The sequence below is a fragment of the Pelobates fuscus genome, chromosome 1 (genome assembly GCF_036172605.1).
Source record: "Pelobates fuscus isolate aPelFus1 chromosome 1, aPelFus1.pri, whole genome shotgun sequence".
Classification (NCBI taxonomy): Eukaryota; Metazoa; Chordata; class Amphibia; order Anura; family Pelobatidae; genus Pelobates; species Pelobates fuscus.
The window spans coordinates 114,753,829-114,777,933 of NC_086317.1; the positions used below are offsets into that span (position 1 = coordinate 114,753,829).

General features: G+C 39.1%; 1 long non-coding RNA gene across 1 annotated transcript in view; it reads left to right on the forward strand.

Moving 5' to 3' along the window:
* The window catches only part of LOC134607274 (uncharacterized), a 62,001-nt gene that overhangs the window by 15,163 nt on the left and 22,733 nt on the right, over positions 1-24,105 (forward strand). Inside the window, exon 2 of the long non-coding RNA XR_010090680.1 lies at positions 3,547-3,676. This is a non-coding gene — a long non-coding RNA (uncharacterized LOC134607274). The remainder of the gene's footprint in view (positions 1-3,546; positions 3,677-24,105) is intronic.

Genomic DNA, 24,105 nt, shown 5'->3' on the forward strand with positions numbered 1-24,105 from the left:
CTATAACGTGGTGAATCAGTGAGGGCTGCTGTATACAATACAAGTATTCCCAAAAACCTTGTATATTAGTGAGACAAAAAAAACATATAAAATATGGCGTATACTGCGCCCAAGGGTAATACGTACATACACCTCTGAGGGGAAGGTTGGTAAAATACCTCAAAATAAAAACAAAGGAAAATAATAGTGCAATACAGTTTGTAACAGTGCAAGTATTAGTGCTGGGTAACTTTAGGAAAATCACTCACATATGGTAGAGCTATAAAAGAGCTCTACTTTATTCAGCGTGGACGGTATAATCCCCGTCTAAGGATACAAGCTGGTACAGATGATTTTGATCCTCCAGATGAGAATATATAAAAAACAAGAGGGAGAGACACTCTGATAGTGTAGTAAGTACTGTAAATCCGGGATAGTTGAATAAAGGTATTGTACTTACAATTTGTAGAGCAAGACCTGCTCTAGTGATTACAGCATGGGTGGTACTATCCCCACCTAAGGATATGATGGAACCAGGTAGTCAGCAGGATATCGAAATGCAGGTAAAATAATAAAGGATAAGTGGCTCAATGCAATATAAAATACACTATTTTATTATATAAAATATAAAGCATATAAAAGTATAAGTATGAGTCCAATAGTCCAAAAGGAAAGGGGGTCCCACTTGACGCGTTTCGCCTCTCCAGAGGCTTTATCAAAAGTGTGGGGTGATTCCTCAGTGTCCTGCATAAATAGGGGCGAGTTGATTGTAGAATGCTACCTGGTGTGTGTCTCTTCCGGTTCCGTAATGCATACCGGATATGATGTGGCAAGATAGGGGACAGTCGGCAAGTTCCGGCCGTCATGCGTGCCATCGTGGACCGCACGCGTCATATCCGGAAGTGACGTGACGCGACCTGTAGTTCAACGGTCACATGTCTTCTGCCTGGAACGCACGCATCATCAAAAATGGCGTGTGTTGCGTTCCAGGCATGGGTAACCTATGTCTCCCATGAATGGAGATGGGGAAAGTGGTAATAGGGAAAAAAAGGGCAGTATAAGTCTACTAAGCTAGTATATAATAAAACATAAGAATATAAGTTAGATGTATGGTCGAAGTGTATTTTATATTGCATTGAGCCACTTATCCTTTATTATTTTACCTGCATTTCGATATCCTGCTGACTACCTGGTTCCATCATATCCTTAGGTGGGGATAGTACCACCCATGCTGTAATCACTAGAGCAGGTCTTGCTCTACAAATTGTAAGTACAATACCTTTATTCAACTATCCCGGATTTACAGTACTTACTACACTATCAGAGTGTCTCTCCCTCTTGTTTTTTATATATTCTCATCTGGAGGATCAAAATCATCTGTACCAGCTTGTATCCTTAGACGGGGATTATACCGTCCACGCTGAATAAAGTAGAGCTCTTTTATAGCTCTACCATATGTGAGTGATTTTCCTAAAGTTACCCAGCACTAATACTTGCACTGTTACAAACTGTATTGCACTATTATTTTCCTTTGTTTTTATTTTGAGGTATTTTACCAACCTTCCCCTCAGAGGTGTATGTACGTATTACCCTTGGGCGCAGTATACGCCATATTTTATATGTTTTTTTTATCTCCAAAATAGGATAGTGGTGCACTATGAGAATTCATGCATGGTTACGTTAGTCTTCAATTTTCTGGAAGGACCATGGCAACAGGACATGCCTTTCAACATCATATACTTGTCATTCAGCAGGGTCCTCTATTCCTTTTGTATTGGTTCATCTGTACCAGTGATGGCGAACCTATGGCACGCCGGGCTCTCTCTGTGGGCACGTGGCCATAGGTCGCCGAAGGAGGGGGCCGCTGGCTGTCGGCATCAATACAGAGTAGGCACCTGCCTGCCCAAAACGGCAGGCGCCTACTCTGCTTCTGTGTCGGGAGGACCGGAAGCAGGGGGAGAGATATAGGAAGCAGCTCTCCTGTCCTCCCGCGAGCAATCTGTGTGGAACGTTGCCGCGCATTACCATGGCAACGCTCCACACAGCATCGCGCGGGAGGACAGGAGAGCTGCAGCCAGACACATATTTACCACCACTGGACCACCAGGGATTGCTGCCCCCCACCCCTCCTTCACCAAAGATAAGAAGACGGGAGGGGGGATACAGATTTGTAATCTATCTTTATCCCTACCCCCCCACACACAGCACCCCTACCCCGCCACACACAGCACCCCTACCCCCACACACTTTACCCCTACCCCCCACACACAGTAACCCTACCCCCTAAACACAGCACCCCTACCCCCCATACACAGCACCCCTACCCCCCACACAGCACCCCTACCCCCCACACACAGCACCCCTACATCCCCACACACAGCACCTCTACCCCAAACACACACAGCACCCCTACCCCCATACATAGTACTTCTATCCTTGCACACAGTACCCCCCACACAGCACCCCTACCCTCCCACACACAGCACCCTTACCCACACACAGCACCCCCCCACACACAGCACCCCTCAGTCACACACACAGCACCCCTTACACATACATACACACACACACACACACACACACACACAGCACCCCTCATACACAGCACTCCACACACACTCCACACCCTTACACACAAACACATACACTGCACCCCTTAATGCAGTATGTGTGTGTGTATTCAGCAGTCTGTGTGTGTGTGTATGTATTCAGCAGACTGTGTATGTATTCAGCAGTCTGTGTGTACTCAGCAGTGTGTGTATTCAGCAGACTGTGTGTGTGTTTATTCAGCGGACTGTGTGTGTATTCAACGGACTGTGTGTGTGTATTCAGCAGTCTGTGTGTGTATGTATTCAGCAGACTGTGTTTATGTATTCAGCAGTCTGTGTGTGTGTGTGTATTCAGCAGTCTGTGTATTCAGCAGTGTGTGTATTAAGCGGACTGTGTGTATGTATTAAGCAGTTGGTGTGTGAATGTGTTCAGCAGTCTGTGTGTATGTATTGCATTTGTTGGAGATACTAATAAATATAAGCTTAATTGTATCTATTTATATCATTTAAAATTTGTATCATTGAACTCTCTGTTGTTGTGTTCTTCTTTTAAAACAAAAGTTGTTAATTAGTTCAGACAACTGTACAAATTGTTTTTTCTAAACTTAAACTTTGAGGAAAGCTTTGAGGAAAAGAAAGTTGGCATGTATTGTGGTTTGGGCACTCGGGCTCAAAAAGGTTCGCCATCACTGGTCCACGATTGTACAGTGTTAGGTAATATATTGGCATTTTATAAATAACAGTAATAATAATGATTAATAGCTCAATGTTAGGCTTGGTGGAACCTCTGAAAATAATGGTGAAAACATGGGGTCAACATGACTATTTTATAACCATTGGACTAGGTTGATATTCTTCCTCCTGTAAAGGGTGAAGTCATAACACATGGTGGTGGTATTTACCGATAACACACTGATGTATTTTGATATGGATTTATATGAAGTAGTTAAGGAAGGCATTACTGTCTACAAACTTCATGATTAAACTGATTAATTGTATTGCATCACTATTTCAACAGGATCCTGAATATCACCAAATGAATCTTAAATATCTGAGGCTCATTTCATGAAAAGGGTGTACAGTGCTGCTTTTTGGGAAAATGGCAGGCATTTAATGCAATCACAGAGCAGACCTCCAGGGAGGCAGAGGTCAGTAACATAGTTCTAATTTTATATTGTTGTCTTCATGGCAGTAAAACAATAACTTGTGCTCTTTTCCTTATTACATGTATATATGATAAAGTGTTTCTCTTAAAGAAATGGTAATCTGGTATATATATAACTCAAGGAAAAACAAAGACAACTCAGAGCCAGAAAACCTAAACGACTGACTTAAAAGTCAATGCAAGAAAAGCATAAAATACATACAGGTTAAACATTCACGTTTATACATTTTACTTACAATTAAAAATGTTTTTCTTTGCATTTACTAGAAATACTACTTTGTGTGCTCAATATTTTTTATATATCTTTAATACTGGATATGCAGATATATTTCTAGAAGTCTGTTTTAAAAGACACTACCATAACACAATACATAAACACAAAAATAAAAAAATCACACATTCATACCAACATGCATGTTCAATATATTTATGTACACAGATATTGATTATAAAACCATGCTCTCAGCTAGAATCATTGAAAAATGGCAAATAGATCAGTAATCTCAACCTCCGTGTCTGCTATAGATGTAGAAGCATTGCTATATAAATACATAAGACCCCCTTTCCTTTTGGGCTCTGATTTGGAGTCACAACCTATCTGTAAATGCTGAAATGCTGACGGGAGTGACACTGAAGTTGTAGAGACACTACATGTCCCAGACATACAAATAGCACACACACGCACACACACTTGTACAGGAGAGCAGAAATTGATTCATCATTTCTATTTATTTGTAATATCTTTATTGTATATTTTGTATATTCATAATTTATATTAGACTTGTGCACAATGGAAAAATTTGGGTCAACTAAATCAATTCATCCAAAATATTATTATTTTTTGGGTGAACCGAAATTTGGCCATGAGGTGTTTTGGTTTGAATGAATATCGTCCATGCAATAGTTTCTGGAAAAATGAGTGTAACGGCACCCCCTAGGCATAAAAGGGTTAAACCGCCGTTTAGTAGATCTTCCCTTCCAGAGATACAGGCACAGCTACTGTAGACACCAATACAGCGAACCGGAGAAGCATATGAATACCGTAAACAGCTGAACCGGAACCATACGAATGCTATAAACAGCTGAATAGGAAAAATCATATGAATAGGTTTACACTCCTAGCTGTCAAACTGGAACAGCATACAATAAATCCCCCCAAGAACGAGACAAAGCTCCATGTTGAGGGTCAAGCAGTGAACAGACAGAGCTGTTGGTTTATTGTTCTTATAAACACATTCTTACATATTAGTACCACCCACAGGGTTTTGGAAAACAACCAATAAACACATACAATACACTCAGACACTCCCACACAAAATCCTCCCCTCTGCCTGTGATACAATTACCTTACACAATGGGTAATGTAATTATAACAGGCAGAGAAATACAGTTTTTCCACATTATTCATAACTTTAAAAGTATGCATCACATTCACATAAAACTTACATTTTCGCCAAATCGGATCCAGTGTCAGGAGACCTTATGAGCCTTTGTTCGGCGAAACGCGCGTCGGGGCTCCTGACACTGGATCCGATTTGGCGTTAATTTTAATATTCTCTCTTGGGCTATTGTGTCCATTGATTATTATTTATTTCGTTACCTTGTTACACCTCGGATCCCCTTTCTCTTGCTGACTATCAAATCAGATGAATTTAAACAGATTACTCTATCAGCTTTATTGTAGCCCAACTCTGGTATATCTCTATAGATCAGCACAGTATACGTTAACAGTTTGAGTCCAGTTTAGCTTTGTACTAATACCGATAGGTGCCCATGAAGGCACAGTTTAGTTAAACTGTTACTTTATTTAGTACCTTTCAGGGCTATCTCTCTATTTTTCTCTCCCAGAGCACAGTTAGCTAACTCTCTCTTACTTTAGACAGGTGCCCTCGAAGGCACAGCTTAGGAGACCTTTGGCTACATTTTTCACTTTTGTGATTACTGCCGATTAATGCCTATGACGCTGACTGGGTATGATTTCTGTTTTTTCATGTGGGGCATCAACGAATTAGTCGTATCTATACATTTGTGATATACTCTGTAGTCACTGAGCTTGCACGTATAATCAGCTTTTCACTCTCTGGGGTGCTTACTCAATGTTCACTTTATTAGCCTGACATATCGAGCCACATTGCAATTGAATTTTGTGACCGTTTTTACACAGCTGATCTTGCGGTAATCCGGTCACTTAGGAACATTGTAGCTGTGTATTGCTAACGTGCAACCAAATTACGATTATTGAGCAGCGACTAGCTGTAGTCACTCAGTCACTGAGCCATTATTGCACGCATAATCAGCCTTGCACTCTCTGGGGTGCTCACTCAATGTTCACTTCATTAGCCTGACATATAGAGCTAATTTGCATTTGAATTTTATGACTTTTTACACAGCTGACCTTGCTGTAATTCGGTCACTTAGGAGCATTGCAGTTGTGTATTGCCACCGTGCAACCTAATTACGACTATTGAGCAGCGACTAGCTGTTGGGGACTTATCTATTTATCCCCCCCCGTGGTTTTTTTTTTGCCCCTCTTTGATTTAGTTTTTTTTGTGTATGTCTTGTTCACTCCCCTCCCGTCTGTATGTACTCCTCACTTAGGAGAGTATTTAGTTACGATTCTTGCCTCGGATATTTTTCTATTGAGACATGAACCAATAGTGACTAAATGTCTGTCTGTGTGAGTTTTTAGTTCATCAATAAAGTATTTTACTGATCCCTTTGAGTATTATATTGGGACAGATCTCTCTTTTTTGCTTTTTAATACTATTTATACATTTACCTAGGGTTACCCCCTTATCTGTTCCCTATCTTATTTTCTAGTAATTTATATAGGGCTAACTTTCTATGCTACTAAACTAACTGGAAGCCAATGTGGGGGGCTGACAGAGGGGGAGGCCTGGGAGGTGCGGGCAAACAGGAAAATGAGCATCGCCGCCGCATTCATTATAGATTGCAGCGGTGCAATCTGGGAACACGTAAGAACAACAGCATGGACCAGCACCTTAGCTGCATCTGGTGTTAAATGTTAAATAAGGGCGGATGCAAGCTATGTTTTTGAGATAGAAGCGGCAGGATTTTGCGATCGACTGGACATGAGGGGTGAAGGAGAGGTCAGAATCAAAGAGAACACCTATGCAGCGAGCCTGCGAGGTAGAGGTGATGGTGGTGCCGTTGACTTGGAGGGAGACAGACACGGGAGTAGCAACACTTGAGGGAGGAAAGACCAGAAGTTCTGTTTTGGACAGATTGAGTTTAAGGAAGTGAGCAGCCATCCAGTTGGAAATCTCAGAGAGGCATTCAGAGACATGAGTCAAGATGGTCGGAGAGAGATCAGGAGAGGACAGGTAGATTTGTGTGTCATCTGCATAGAAATAATAACAGAAGCCATTTTAACACTATAGGGTCAGGAATATATGTTTGTGTTCCTGACTCTATATTGTTCCTTTAAGGAAACCATGACGAGAACACAAACTGAGTAGCTTCAGTGCATATATTGCAAAGGGGTAGTTGGGAACGCTAAATTATAATATAAAAATGTTACATTCCCAGGATACCCCAAGTCAGCCATGATCAAGTCTAATTTGCCCTAATAGTTCTTTTAAACACATCACACATCATGTAATTTTAATGCATATAAGTTCTCATTTTCTGCGTAAAGCTCAATGATTTGACCTACTCAGTTATTAAAATGATTTTGAGGTTAAACAGTGGAGTCCTTTGGAAGCTGCACAGTTTATTGGCCAATTAATTTAACCCCTTAAGGACACATGACATGTGTGACATGTCATATTTCCCTTTTATTCCAGAAGTTTGGTCCTTAACCCCTTAAGGATCAAACTTCTGGAATAAAAGGGAATCATGACATGTCACACATGTCATGTGTCGTTAAGGGGTTAAAGTCATCTCAAACTTGACATTGTGGAATTACTGGAGTCCATCAACATAGTCAGGACAAAATTGTAATCAGGAAAACATCAAAAACCTATGCAGAGCTACAAACAGTAAATATTTTACCCTAATACCTACTTGGATAATATTAAACCAGTAAACATAATAGCACACTTCTGTAATAAACAGTGAAGATGTACTTTAGATACCTGTGCATTCTCTACATTACCTAAAAAATAGAGTATCAATTCACACTACTAATCCGACATTTTGATGACATTACATAGAATGATTGAATTGTATAATTTGCTATAACATAAAATTTAGAAATAATACAACTGTATATACTTTAATTTCAATAAATGATATACTTTTGACAAATTCCTCTTTTTGACAACTGTGATGTATTTCATACTTTACTATCTGATAATTCACTGCTCGTGCAAAATTCAGCCCATTTGCTGAAACCCTCTGATGCTTCACTGGAATTATTTTGTTAACTGACGGCTGATGTTTCCATATCTGTCTTTAAAATAAATATTTGTAGTAAAGTTACATTTCAGCTCAATTTGTACTTTTCATAGTATAAAAATTCTAAAAAAGAAATAAGAAAGGACATTTAAAGATCATATGGTCAAACTACAACTACAAAAAGTACAAAAACAACATCTCAGCAAATCTAAATATAAACTGTGTTGCATATCCCAGGTGTTAGGTCTTAAAATAAGGTTAGAGTGACCATCATGAAGCTGTATAAGATTATGTACACTTTTATTGCTGTAATAAACAAGAAATTGCAGGCAATAGCTGCTTGCATTACCTTTATGATTGTTTGTTGTTTTTAAATAAAGGCACTGTGTTGTTTGAAATAATAAAGGGACTCCATAGTCACCAAAACAATTTTAGCTTAATGAAGCAGTTTTGGTGTATAGAACATGCCCCTGCAGCCTCACTGCTCAATTCTCTGCCATTAAGGAGTTTAATAACTTTGTTTATGAACCCTAGTCACACTTCCCTGCATGTCACATGCACAGCCTTCCTAAACACTTCCTGTAAAGAGTCATCTAAAGTTTATCCTTTCTTTATTGCAAGTTCTGTTTAATTTAGATTTTCTTATCCCCTGCTATGTTAATAGCTTGTTAGACCCTGCAAGAGCCTCCTGTATGTGATTAAAGTTCAATTTACAGAGCAAGAGATAACATTGTTTAAGGTAACTTACATCTGATTGAAAGTGAAACCAATTTTGTTTTCATGCAGGCTGTGTCAATCATAGCCAGGGGAGGTGTGGCAAGGGCTTTATAAACAGAAACAAAGTAATTTAACTCCTAAATGGCAGAGAATTGAGCTGAAAAACCTGAGAGGCATGATCTATACACTAAAACTGCTTCAATAAGCTAAAGTTGTTTAGGTGACTATAGTGTCCCTTTAAAGTACTTACAATTACATGCAACATTGCACAGCACTACTATGACAGTTAAAGGGTTACTATACAATACAATGTAAAACATTGCGGTTTTGAGAGGTGACCATACAGAACTATAGTGCTAAGAATACAACTTTGTAGAAAAGTGAGGTGTGGAATTAACACCTATATCCCTTTAAGGGACAAAATGTAGATTACACATTTCGTTTATTTATGTTTCAAATTATATCCTTTGTCAGCTAAGGCCTACACATGAGACATGGAGAGAAATCATAGGGGAATGGTAAAAGAATTTGAGTATAAAAACACCTGCATATTTTATTCCTCTTTTCTACTTCTGTATTAACCCCTTAAGGACACATGACATGTCTGACACGTCATGATTCCCTTTTATTCCAGAAGTTTGGTCCTTAAGGGGTTAAATGAATTTAGGGAGCTATTTCTAGCCTATGTTCAGAGCCAAATTGATTTGAACTATTTTAGCTACAAGAATTTCCCTAACTGTAGTGGTTTAGATATACTTTTATTTCAGAATAATTTAATAATCAAAAAAAGGGACATACAAATACAATAATAAATATGTTATTTGTTATTTGCTAATTGAGGACATAACAGAGAAGAAGCAATGTAAAAATGGATACACTGAATCAACGGATCCTCTCCCAGCTTTTTCTATTTTCTCATGTTAGAGTCCTGCGTGATAAAGCTGTGGCCTGCTATTCGAGAAGGGATCTATCACTTATCGAAATGTGTCATTACATCGGGGCACTCATTTGAAGAGTTCAATGATTTGCTAATGTTAAATCTACTTCTGCTCTGTAAATGGCATTACCACACTAAATTAAACTGAAAATGGGTTTGCAGTTCTTTCAGTAAGCAGAGTGTGTTTTTTCTCTCTGTGTTATATATTTATGGCAATTATGTTCTATGCTCTTTTAGTGTTTTTCCTGTACTGCGGGATAGATAATTCAATCAATATTATTTTGTCAAGTCAACCTTTGGGTTGGACAAGTACAATTGATGCCTGGTAGTCGCTGGCGTACATATTTTTTTGTAAGTTGCGTATCATCAACAAACCCTAAAATGTAATCAGATATGTGCATTTTGCATCCTCATATTTCTTTTTTTTTTCTTATAAATTTTTATTTGATTTTAAACATATAAAAAATATACATATATCTCGTATTAAAAAAATACATTCACATATTCCCTTATTGACAGACGACATTCAGACTATACATCTATATAATTACATTCCTCTTTCATAAAACAAAGACAAAGTGGGATAAGGATACAGCATATACATATTACATTTTATATATATCTATTATTTTTCAGTTCGTTATATACAGGAAAATTATGTAGTAAGATGACGGGTCTACTCATTCGGTTCTAGCATTTGTAAACATTTTTTGCCCATTTCATATTTTCGTGCATTTTCTTTGATTCTAAATAATGCTCTCTCATTCTTGAGTTGTATAGCTAGTTGTTTCTCCCAGTTTTTACACTCAATTGCCATAGAGTTTTTCCATCTTCTGGCTATTAGTATCTTTACCGCCATAAAAGCATGGCTTACTAAAAATTGTTGATATGGAAGTAACTCGGGCCATTGAAGATGTAAAAGAGCCGTAATTGGAGAACGATCTATCAAGATTTTGTCCCATACGTATAGTCTTCTAAAGACCACCTCCCAAATTTTCTTAATTATTTTACAATTCCACCAAATATGGACAAAGGTACCTGTAACGGACCGTTTCAGCATAAAAGGGGAAAAATCCGTTTAGGCGATAATCCCCTTTTCTAGAGACAGGCACAGCTACTGCAGAACACCAAACGCCCGAGCTGGATACGAAATAACACTCCGAACTGGAACAGCTGAACAAGAAAAGCATACAATCGGCTTACACTCTTGGCAGTCAGCTTACAATCCAATCCCCCCCAAGAACGAGACGACACTTCATTTTGAGGGTTAAGCAGGAACTCTGGACTGGGACACCCAGTCTGGCTTTTACTTCCAACTCACACATACAGGCCACACCCAGGGGGAGGCATAAAAGAACCAATGACATAGATGTTACCTCCCACACATCCCCTCCCCTTAGTGTGACACATAATCCCATTATGCATACAGAGTAAAATATACTTTTACACAACTTTCATAACTTTAAAACCATACATCACATTCACATAAAAATACATATCCACAATCAATCCATTCAGGGGAACAACATATTAAAAAATGGCATGGATCCGACCAGGGGTTTAAAAGTTACTAAAAGTATCTTTTGGGCCTTGGCTTGCAGCATGGCACAATCTGGCCCAAACAGAAGTAAAACATCCCCCACAATGCATCCCGGCTTCCTCCCTTCTGCCCTGGAGATAATTGGAGAAGTAATCCAATTATCTAGGACTAGAGTCAGACTCCATTAACCACATGGTTGCAAAAAGACAGTAAAAGACATAAAATTACATACTGATACATTTAACACATAAAACACACATTTCTACATATCCCCAGTTTAACTGAACACATAAATACCTACATAATATTTAAGACAGTATTACTGTGATATGTTACAAAGTCTTAAAGGGACATTAGTCCCAAAAGTCCCAATATGTCCATCGCTGATTTTAAAGGGCCAGTAGCAGCAATATAAATTATTACATGCCCAAATATAGTCTTTAAAGTGCAATATGTCCAGGGGCCATAGTCAGCGGGCAGGAGGCTAGCAGCCAGGCTTCTCCAGCCCACAGTGGCGAAGTTGGTTTCGCCACAGTACCAACTTCACTTCCACATCTCCAGCAAATATTGAACTTATTATGGTCAATTCTATTAATTCTACTTGGCACTAAGTACCAACGATAGCAGATTTTATAATGTGTCTCAAACAAAATGGTGGTGTGAATATTTTTTTTTAACTGTGTCAGCATATTTCCCCATTTTACAGAATCTATTTTTAAATTACATTATTTTTCCCAACTCTTAAACTGTTTGGACTGCTTGGATATTTTTAGGAGCCGATCTTATCAAAGCATAGCATTTTGCCATGATTTTTTTTAAGCTTTCATTTCCAAAGATCTGTGTCATAAGACTACTACTGATGGATTTGTTACTTACAAAAGAATTTCCTAAAAAAGATTTTATTCTTAGGTATCGGAAGGTCTCCAATTGAGAAAGGCCATATACTTGACACAGAGTTGAAAACTCTTTCATTTTATCTTTTATGGTTATATCCTCTAAGAACTGGATATTCCGATCCCTCCAGGAGTCTATTTTTAGATCGGGAATAAAGACCTCCAATAACTCTATCTCCATAAACCCATAAGTATTTCCTAAAATTTTAAAAAGATTTTTTATCAGAAACCAATCATTCAATAGATGACTTAAAATTGTATTCCTATGTGCCTCCTCGAGCTTCTTAGGTTGCCAGATATACTTATTTAATTTATTTATATTCAGTACTTGAGTCTCTAGTCCAAACCATCCAGATTTTTCAGACTCTTTCTTTGTCAATAGCTGGATATGATATATAATAGTAGCTTCGTAATGGCTTATTACATTTGGAAAATGTACCCCTCCTTGTCCTATTGTATTCGTTAGTTGGTCTACACTTATCCGAGGTTTCTTCCCTTTCCAAATAAAGTTCTTAATTATCCTTTGTAGTATCTCTAGCCATGGTAAGGGGATTTTTAAAGGAACCATTCTAAATAAATAGGTCCACTTTGGGATTATATAAACATTGATTATATTTATCCTTCCCATCCAACTAAAAAACTATTGATTCCATTTTTTAGTGTTCTCCCAGTAGACTTCAAAAGCCTCATAAAATTAATCTCCATTATTTTTTCAATATTTTCCGAAATTAATACACCTAAGTATTCAAAGCTACCATTAGCATCCACAAGACCATATCATTTAATAACTTCAGTCATCCACTTTTTATTACAATTTTTAAACATCACTCGTGTTTTTTCTGTATTAATCTTGTAATTTGAGACTTTACTATATTCCCCTATTTCCTTCATCAAGTTTTCAATTGACTCAGCTGGATCTGTGAGAGTCAAAATAGTATCGTCAGCATACATACTAATTTTCAGCTCTCTGTCCAGAGAAGGTACTCCCTTAATATTTGGATTGTCTCTTACTTTAATAGCCAATACCTTCATAGATAGAATATATAGGATGGGTGACAACGGGCACCCTTGGCGAGTGCCATTTTTTAAGGGAAACCAATCTGAACAAATGTCTATACCAACCACCCTCGCCATTGGATTTTGATAGATAGAGCAAATTGCTGATAACATCCAACCAACTATTCCCATTGCTTTCAACACCCCCATCATAAATCCCCACCCGACCCTGTCAAAGGCCTTCTCTGCATCCAATTACAGGGTCAGGAGGGGAATCCTATTACCATCACTCCAATCCAAAACATCAGTCTTCTTATATTGGTACTCGCCTGTCTATTGGGAACAAACCCAATTTGATCTCTATGCACAAGTTCTTTAACTATTCCTTTCATCCTATCTGCCAGTATTGAGGAAAAGAACTTAGAGTCCACATTTATAAGAGAAATAGGACGATAATTCTTTATATCTTGAGGATCCTTATCTTTCTTGTGTATAGGGATTATATTTACTTGTATCAGTTCTTTTGGACCTATACCAATTGATGAAATTTCATTATATGTTTTAGTCAAGTGTTCTACCAGAATATCACCATATATTTTATAAAATCTATTGGTCAGACCATCCGGTCCGGGGGTTTTATATCTCACAAGCTTTTTAATAGCAGCCAAAAATTAAATTTCTTGAAGGGGAGCATTAAGCATATATTTTTGTTCCTCTGATATCCTGGGGAAATTTATTTCCTTCAAATATTCGTTTATTATTTGATCTTTTGGTTGATTGGGAATATTATACAGTTCTTCATAGTATATTTGAAAGGCCTTCGCTATAGATTCTGTTTTTTTAAGCAATATTAAATCCTTCTTAATGCTACTAATCCTATTTTTTCCATCTGTTTTTTTAAGTTTTCTAGTTAACCATTTATTTATCTTATTGTTCTCATAATAGAAATTTGCTTTCATCCTTTCTAAAAAAAATTCTATTCTTTCTCTTTCTATTCTTTCTAGTCTCTGAGAGTTGATTGAGTTATTCTATATTTAGTAGCTTCCTATTTTTTCTAGCCAACTGATAATATTCAATATATATTTTTTCTCTGGTCTGACCTTTTTCTCTCTGGATCTTTTTTTTTTTTAGTTTAATCAAATACCCCCTTACAACCGCCTTAAAGGAGCACCATATTGTAGCTAGAGATAGTTGCTCTGAATAGTTCTCTCAAAAATATAATAATATCAATTCTCTTATTTGTAGCTGGTCTTTATTATTCAAAATGTTATCATCTAACCGCCACGTCGTGTTAGATTTATATATTTATTTTGCCTCTATATTAAAAATAATGTAACTATGGTCTGACCAAATATTATCTTCTATACGAATACTTTCTATTTGTTCAACAAGAGCTGCTTCGCCCAGTATGAAATCTATTCTGGAAAGAGAAAAATGAACTTTTGATATAGGCGTAAATTCTCTTTCTTCTGGGTTATATACCCTCCATATATCTAATAAATTATTTTCTAGAAGTAAAATTCTCAATATTCTAGCTTAGTTTATTAAATGTTTAGTTATAGGTTTATTATTTTTAGTTTTTTTTTATCTAGATCTGGATCCAGCACACAATTAAAATCTCCTGAGATTAATAGAAGCCCTGTTTTAACTTTGTCTACTTTTTCCATTATCATTTTAAAATATTTAGTTGGTAATACATTTGGAAGATATATATTGACTAAGGTATATATCTTCTCCTCTAACTTGCATATTAATATCTGATACCTCCCTTCTTTGTCTGTTTCCTCATATATTATTTCTTTATTTATTCTTTTTCATATAATTATAGCCACTCCTCTTTTCTTTTTCTTATTCAGGGATGCTTGTGAAATTATTTCATATCCTGTATCTATCCACCTGATCTTGTCTACTTTGTTCCAGTGTGTCTCCTGTAACATCGCTAGATCTATTTTTTTTTCTTGAGCAGTTCCCTCATCATACTTCTTTTATATGGAGTATTAAGCCCCTGGACATTTAGTGAAAAACACTTCATAATTTTCCCATAATCAAGTAACTCCTATCTCTGCTGCTATCCTTCCCACCTCATTTACACACAACGGAGTTCTCATAGTACAGAGATACCCATACACAATCATTCTTACACATCTAGACGACAAAATATAAAAAATTGTCTCCTCAATATGCAAGCCTAGGCAATCATTCATGGAATGTCTAGGGCTAAGGTCTGAACCAAACCTTAAAGTGGAAGCTCGTAGGAGGCCTACGAAAACAGGATTATATTTCTCTCTCCGCCCCCAAATCCCCCCCTCCCCTCCATTTGTTCTATGCTACTCAAAAATATTATAAAGAACCTAAAGGGGAAAGAAGAAAAGGAAGCACAGGGAGAGAGAGCAGGGAGAGAGAGAGAGAGAAAGAAAGAAGAAAGAGAGAGAAAAAAACTTATTTATATCTTCTCTTTTTATACATCTATGTCCCTCTTTGGATCTTTGGATTATCTTGTACTATCCTATTACCACTTGTGTATATCTATCTCTTTACCAACAAATCCCACCTTTTGTAATTTATATTTTTCATGTCAGTTAGTGAAAAAAAAAGTGTTTATCTATTATCTAAGTCACCCAAGTATTATGCTATTCTATCCCTCTATTCTCTAGTGTGGAATTTCCATATATCCTCCGCGCGGTCTGTGCAGCTCCCTCTGTCAGCTCACAGTGTAAGTCTCGCGAGAGCCGCGGCTCTCGCGAGACTTACACTGGGAGCTGACCGAGGTGCTGAACGGACGGCGCGGAGGAGGAGAGAGCTGACAGGAGCTGCAGAACAGGTAAGTACAGCTCTGCCAGCCCCCCTCTCCCCCCAGTCTGTATTATAGCAATGCAAATTGCCATAATACAGACTCTGACTCGAGTATAAGCCGAGTTGGGTTTTTTCAGCACAAAAAATGTGCTGAAAAACTCGGCTTATACTCGAGTATATACGGTATGTCAGATATATCAACTATTCAAATTTGTTTCTGCATAGTTTCAAAATAATTGCTTTTCGGTATGCATTTCTGTGTATGTTCTTTTCGGACCAAAGAAAAAAAAAAAAGTATAGCCAGTGTTGCCAATACTTTGACGTTTCTTATCAGCTACTTCATCATACCCATCATACTTCACCAGTGTTGGTCCAGATTTTATTCATAAGAATTTCTATAAAAATTTGCCGTTCTGGGACTACCGGTTACACTGGTTTCTCGTGGCAGCTCCGTAGCAACTCCGTCTGTATTAGATATACGCCATCCCCGCGTGATTACTTTCTTCCCCGCCTCGCAACCCCCGTCGAGCTCCGCCTCACGGTGCGTGCACGTTCACATCGCGTCACGCCCCCAGCAGCGCATCCTCATATTTCTTAAACTGCAAGAAGAGGATCTGGTGTACCTGCAAGAAATGATTGACCACTGTTTTAATCTGTTAGATTTGTGTGGATTGTACTTTACTTTGGTTTGGTTATTTTGACTAATTTTACTTACAATTGTAGCAACTTCTAAATTGTGATACAACGACCACTTATTTTATTTTCATTTATTTCTTGTAACTGTGATAACACACTTAGCCAATTCAATACAGCAATCTATAGACTCACCTTCCAAACAGTTATATTAAAGGCATACTATAGCACCCAAACAACTCAAGCAGTTTTGATGTATAAACCGTGCCCTGCAGTCTCACTGCTCAATTCTCTGCCATTTAGTCAATAAATTACTTTCTTTAAACAACCCTAGTCACACCTCCCTGCATGTGACTTGCACAGCCTTGCTAAACACTTGCTGTAAAGAGAGATCTAATGTTTCAACTTCACGGTCTGTTTAATTTAGAATTTCTCCTGCTCTGTTAATTCTTGCTAGACACTGAAGGAGTCTCTTGTGTGTGATTCCAGTTCAATTTACAAAGCAGGAGATAAAAACTGTTAAAGTAAGCTTACTTCTGCAAATTAAACCATTTGATCGTGCAGGCTGTGAGAGCCACTGCCATGGGAGGTGTGTCTAGGGCCTTCATAAACAGAAACAAAAGGGATTTAACTCCTAAATTGCAGATAATTGAGTAGTGAAACTGCAGGAGCATGATATATACACCAAAACGGCTTCATTATGCTAAAGTTGTTATGATACCAATAGTATCTCTTTAAAAATGCTACTACTTCTGCAAATACCAAGGACTTTATATATATATATATATATATTTTTTTTTTGCCCAGCTATATTTCCATTGAGCTCTACAGGAGTTGTTACAATTTGTAACCAATCATTCTATGGTTGATTGCTGAGGTTTTCTGTGTGCTGTCTGCATTCAAACAACTTTATTCTGGCTTCTAAAATGTATTTAAAAATTACTCTGTTCTTTCATTGCCCCTACATTATTTAAAAGCCCACTATAGGCACCCAGACCACTTCAGCTCAATGAAGTGGTCTGGGTGCCAGGTCCATCTAATGTTAACCCTGCAGCTGTAAACTGCTATGCTTACACTAGGGTTAATCCAGCCTCTAGTGGCTGTCTCACTGACAGCCGCTAGAGGCGCTTCCGCGCTTCTCACTCTGAAAATCACAGTGAGAAGACGCTGGACGAGTTTGTTTTCCTGGCACTATAGTGGTTCTTTAATTTCATGATTATTATAGCATTTTTTCCACAGAACATAACTTGACAATGCAAATTGGTTATTATTTAGATACCCAACCACAATTAATGCATTATTATTTATTATATCTTATAAAGTGTCAAGTGTCAGAGATTGAAAATAGATAAGGTTTTACATACAGAGAATTTTTTTTTACAGCCTTATTTGCAATATGCTTCTCCCAACATGCTATGATTTGCATACGGTCTAGCTTATAACTGTTAAATGTATTTAAAATCCTCCTTTATAAAGTTGGAGTATGGTTGAAGTTTGTTAAAGGGACACTATAGGCAACCAGACCACTTCAGCTCAATGAAGTAGTTTGGGTGCATTGTCCCTGCAATAAATACCATGCAGGGTTAACTCCATCTCTAGTCACTGTCTACCAGATAGCCACTAGAGGGACTTCCGGGTGGATAGGCGACTGTTGGTCACCTAACTGACGCTGGACATCCTCACGCTCTGCATGAGGACATCCAGCTTCAAATGCATGTGTCAGCGGAGGCAGAGCCTGAACCGGCGCCGAGAGACATCGGCGATCAAATCAGGTAACTTGTGAATGGGTTTTTAAGGAAGTAGGGCACTATAGGTAACAAAGTGCTAGGAAAACAACTTTATTTTCAAGCACTATAGTTTCCCTTTAATCTAACTTATTTATAGCACACTGATATGAAAACAGTCAGATATTGCCTGTGTGGAGGACCCTGTACTTATACCCATCCTTTTCCCCACAAAAACGATCCACTGTCCCCCTAGTTCGGTACCCTCCCTTCTCCCAAATGTTACTGCCGAAGGCAACGCCCCTGGCAGCTGTTTGGTTTAACCAAACTTCCAAATAGTCCCCAGCGGTACCTGGCCGTGAACTTCCTGGAACTCAAATACGGCCACTTGAACTTGTGGATCCTGGTAACTTTTAGCTACTGTTTTGAACCAACTTGCAGGAACAATCTCTCCCTGAGAACTAGGGGGAACCCTTCTTTGTTTACCCGCAGGAGCTCCCGCTATTTGACTGGGGACAGAAGACAGACACTTTATGTACGTCCCCAGAGTGTGTATAATGCTTTTGTTTGTTACGTTTATTATTCCCCACTTTTCCTATCTTATGTTCCATTGTTGCAGGAAGCTTTGTAGTGTAATTGGCTACTATCACAAGTCCATACTGCTTTGGTTTACTTGGGATATGTAGTGTAATCGGCTACTATCCCAAGTCCATCCTGCTTTGGTTGACTTGGATATGTATTGTAATTGGTTACTGTTCCACGTCCTTACTGCTATTGGTTGGCTTGGACTCACTGTGGTGTTTGGGAGGGGTTACGGTGGAGGTCCTGGAGGGGATTTTTTGTGTACCACTGTAACCCCATGGTATGTAAATGAGGTTCTGGGGTTATAAATAGATGTGCTGCTTTCAATAAAGCAGAGTAGCTGTTCTACCTTACACTATGTGTCATCTAATGTTTGGGGAATAAGCTATAATGACTGAAGAGCGACTCAGCCTGAGTACTGAGCTCCGCAACATCTGTGTGTATGTGTTACCCTTCACCAAGTGTCGTCTGGTGTTTGGGGAAAAGTGCTACATCACTTTAACGCTGTATTCTCCAGTGAGAGGGAACTTTTAACAGAGGTAGTCATGTATTAAATTAACACTATAATCAACCAGACCACTTAATATCATTGATTTGCATGAGGACGTCTAAAATGTTGAAATCCCCCATAGGAAAGCGTTGATTCAAGTGCACGCAAGTGCAAGTGCGTGCAGGTTTAGGAGCTCAGCGCTGGAACAAAGTAAGTGTTAAAAGGTATTTTTTTTAAAAAACCCTTTACTTGGCAGGAGGGGACCAAGACAGTCATTTTAGCACATAGGTACACTATAATGTACAAACAGATGTTACGTTTATGGATAAATAACCAAAACCTTACCATCAAAACTGTATTACTATTTTATTTTTTTAATTTAAGTCTATCTCTAAAGCATTGATATCACATTCCTCCTTGAACACACTTAAAATTAAATTCCACCTACTTTGCTGACACAAAAAAAAAAGCCCTAGAGTTCTTGGGAAGTGCTTGCAGTAAGATATACCAAGGCATGTGACAATGATTCACTGCTCATTTGACCGGATCTGCATGATTATTTCACTGTGATATAGAACTTGTAAGTGTATATTAAGATTTGGCTGATTGTAATTATTCCCATTCTAACCTAGAGAAATATACGTAATAAATAAAATTGTTTCTGATTTTAACCCATAATTATGCAGAGTGCTATTTTAAAAGGCATACAGATTACCTTGCAGCAATAGAATGTACAGGGATATATATATCTCATCTATATGGAAAATTGGTGAATACAATGCAACGTCATCTAAAATGGGGAGTTATACTAAATACGTCTTGACTTTTTGACTGCAATCTTTTAACCAGTCGGTGCTACGTAGACGTATGTGACGTGTGTGCGCCCAGTTTATATATGTATTTGCATGTATGTATAAAAAAAGAGTACATTCTGGTATGTTTCACGAAAGATGACACAAGCTGCATAAAAAAAGTATGAATTGAGATATTTGGTGCCCAAAATAATTTTTTTACATTTCCTTTTTAAGGAAAAAAAGTATGTCATATACAATGGCAGCACAAAAAAAAATAATAACTGTCATGTTATGTCATGCATCAGAAGGCATAGTTACAATTCAAGGACAAAAGAAAAAGGTAAAAAGAGTAGTAAACCATCATGAGGTGCACTCAGCTGGGCCTGCAAAGATTTTTGGTTGCATAGGCAAAGTTGCATATTAGACGTGTGCAATTCGTTTAGTTCCGAATGTACATTCATACGCATTTCGTGAAATTCGGATGCTTATGAATGTCTGAAGTTCGAATTGCCAAATTTCTGAAGTGCCCAATTTTCGAAGTACGGAACCAAACCGAATTGCCGAATTTCCGAAGTGCTTCGGATTTCTGAAAAGTGGCAAAACGAGAGGGAGGAAAAATTATGTGAATCTTGACCAATAAGCTCCTGGCACTGGGAGCCCTATAGATGTGTAAGTGGTTGTTGTGGTTAGGGTGCCCTACAGATGTGTAAGTGGTTGTAATGGCAGTCCGGGCACTGGGAGCCCTATAGATGTGTAAGTGGTTGTGGTGGTTAGGGTTAGGGAGCCCTACAGATGTTTAAGTAGTTGTGGTGGTAAAGTGCTTCGGATTTCTGAAAAGTGGCAAAACAACGTCTGAATTGCCGAAGTTCTGAATTGACGAGGTTCCGAATTTTGGAAGTGTCGAACCGAACCGAATGCCATTGGTCCGAATTGCCGAAGCAGACGCATTTTTTTTACTTACCCTAATTTCCGAACCGAAACAAAATTTTTTGCCTGTGCACATCCCTAATGCATATTGCCACCAACCCTATTCACGGTGTAACGGATACATATACCACATTTACATAGAGGTGTCCCATACCAGGGCGATCACATAAGTGCAAACAGATGTCTGCTGCGGTTTTAACTATGCAAAAACAGCAATAGTGTATTACCTAAATAACATTTTAAGAATGTTTTTCCTGGTAGCAAAATTAAATCGAAAACTTTGAGGAAACTTCCAACATAGCCCCTCAATCTGTTACCTTGAGTCTTCCTTGTGTCCATTCCCCTCTAGCAAAGGTGAAGAAAGGAGGACTGTTAGGTTCATATCTCATAGGGCTATTTTCTAAGGGGTATCCGATGACATCTTTTTGGAAAGAATAGATAGATTGTTAAAGTGACAGAGTTGCATGCAAAGTGTGACCAGACTGACAGTTCACTCTGCCTGGAGCTCTATGTCCAGACACAACTACTACCACAAAAGTATACATGAACCATGTAAAAATCATCATTATTAAAAGGTATTTGACTACATTTCACTTTTATGGTGTAAAGCACTTAGACACAAGTTGGCTACCCTGCAAACTTCAGTCCTTAGCTTCCCTCACCAACAAATCTGAATCTTTGTGAAGCCTGTATTAGCACCTGGGAGTATATGATGTAGTTTCTTCACTGCATTAAGTAAAAACCTTTCACAGTTGTATGATAACTTTTATTTCATAATATAATGAATCGTGTGATGTTAATATATACTGTCAGGTGCTTGGGAGTTAGTGTAATCAGTGGCGTACACACAATTGATGGGGCCCCGATGCTCCATCTTCACCCCCTTCCAATCCCCCCCTGACAGACACACGCACACACACATACATACATACACACAAGACGCACATGCATACAAAGACACATACAGACAGACACCCACAGACAGACATACACACACACATACACATAGACGCAAATACATACAGACAGACACACACACATAACATAAAGACACATACATACACACACATACATACATACATACAGACACACACACACACACAAAATGTTAAAGTCACCCTCCTGTTTCCTACCTTTTAGGTGCAGGAGGGTGACTTTCCCAGGGATCCAGTGGTGGCTCAGGTTGATGGGAGTCAGAGTTTTCACTCTGATTCCCTCTTCTTCCCCTCACACGGCTCTCTGATAGCTGGGAGGAGTGACCGGGGCAGACACTTCCTCCCAGCAGTGATCTCATCCTGCACTGACCAGGGCCCGGGGCCCCCTGGAAATGCATACCCATCGGGTGGCACAGGAGCATGGGCAACCTGATTTGCACCTTGAACGCGCGGCCCCGGCGGTTTGCCGCACGGGCCGGCGCCTCAAAACATGGTGGCTGGTACACGGTTGCAGGGGTCTGCAGGGCGGCTGTGACCATCTTAGTTCCGCCACTGTCTTTCCCCTACCCTTCTGTGAATTCATGTCTCTTCACATCTGTGGCGAAATTAACCTCGCCACTTATGCCTGGAGAGGACTACTTGCCAGCCTCTTGCCATGTGATTATGGTCCCTGGGAGGTTTGGCCCTTTGAATACCAGATTTGGGCACAATGGATTTTTGTTGTGCTGCTGCTGGCACGTTAACTCCCAGAGAAAGGATTTGTACTTTTAAATTGGCACTTCGGATGCAGTCGAAGTGCCGAAGTAGTCGAAGTGGCCACCATTCGAAAACCGAACAAATGGTGGCGGCCATTTTAATTTAGTCGAACGCGGTCAACGGTGCGTGCTAGTAAATCCATGGAACTGAAATCAGCTACACAGTTCCGCGAACACCGCTGAGCCTTACCTTCTCCCACAGTGATTTTGCAGCCGCAGAGACTAAGTCCAGTTCGAAGATTCGAACGCTCGTTCAAATTTCAGTCTGAAATAGACCGACCGCACAGCCCAAATCTATGGAACTGTTTTGGGCATGAAAATGTGCTTGCGGTCGGTCATAAAGGGACCTCCAGCTAACTTTTTAACCCCTGGAGGGAATTGGCTGAATTTTCACTATGTTTATAATTAAAGTGTGCTGAGTTCGAGTTTTATGTTTGTGGCATGTATATTTTGGAAGTTATTACTATGTTGCATAAAGTGTACTTTTCCTGCCTGTGATAAATTACATTAACCCATTGTGTTCAGTAATTATATCACAGGCAGAGGGGAGGGATTGTATGTTTGTGCTGGGTGTGTTTTATGGTTTGCCTGTAAATTATTGGTTGTACTGTGTCCCACCCTGTGGGATGTCCCCTTGCATGGGGACTTGCATAAAAGCCAGTGTGTGGTCATTAAAATCAGATCATCTTGAACCTTTCTTGAAGCCTTAGCTCATGTTTGGGGGAAGGGATACCTACACTCTGGGGATTGCTATAATCACTTACTCCCCAGAGTAAGCTCTCGCAATAGCTTGATTTGTTCCTGCTACGCTCTCTGGATTTAGGAGAGGTTCACCCACTGGGAGCTGGATTCTGGTCGTGGATCCAGGGTGGGTGGAGACGGCGAGACCCCGGCGCAGCTGTATCGCTGGAAGTGGGGTCTGCAGTGCTGATGGTGTCGGTTGGAGTGCTTGGAGTCCTCAGCGAGCACTAGGCGCATCGATTGGCGGAGGTACTCCGTCGGAGTGCCAGCGTTCCGTCACACCATCTCTACTATATTTTCAAATTTTTCTATCTCCAATCAACTTGTCTTCCACAGTTGGGACTGTCACATTATACTCCTATCCCCAGTCACGTGTTATACCTTCCCACTTATGTCTGCCTCTCTTGAAGCCCTTCTATTGTGTCTCTTAGTTGTTGTGTGAACTTGGTGGAGACATTTTGCATTTATTTCCTCTGCCAAGCCTTTTTACTATGGTTTCAGTGACAGCTTTGTCCGAGATTCAAAGGTATAGATCCGTTTTTATGTTATGTTCCTGACTCTTCCACTTATAGCATTATTTATGTGTGGGGGGTGGA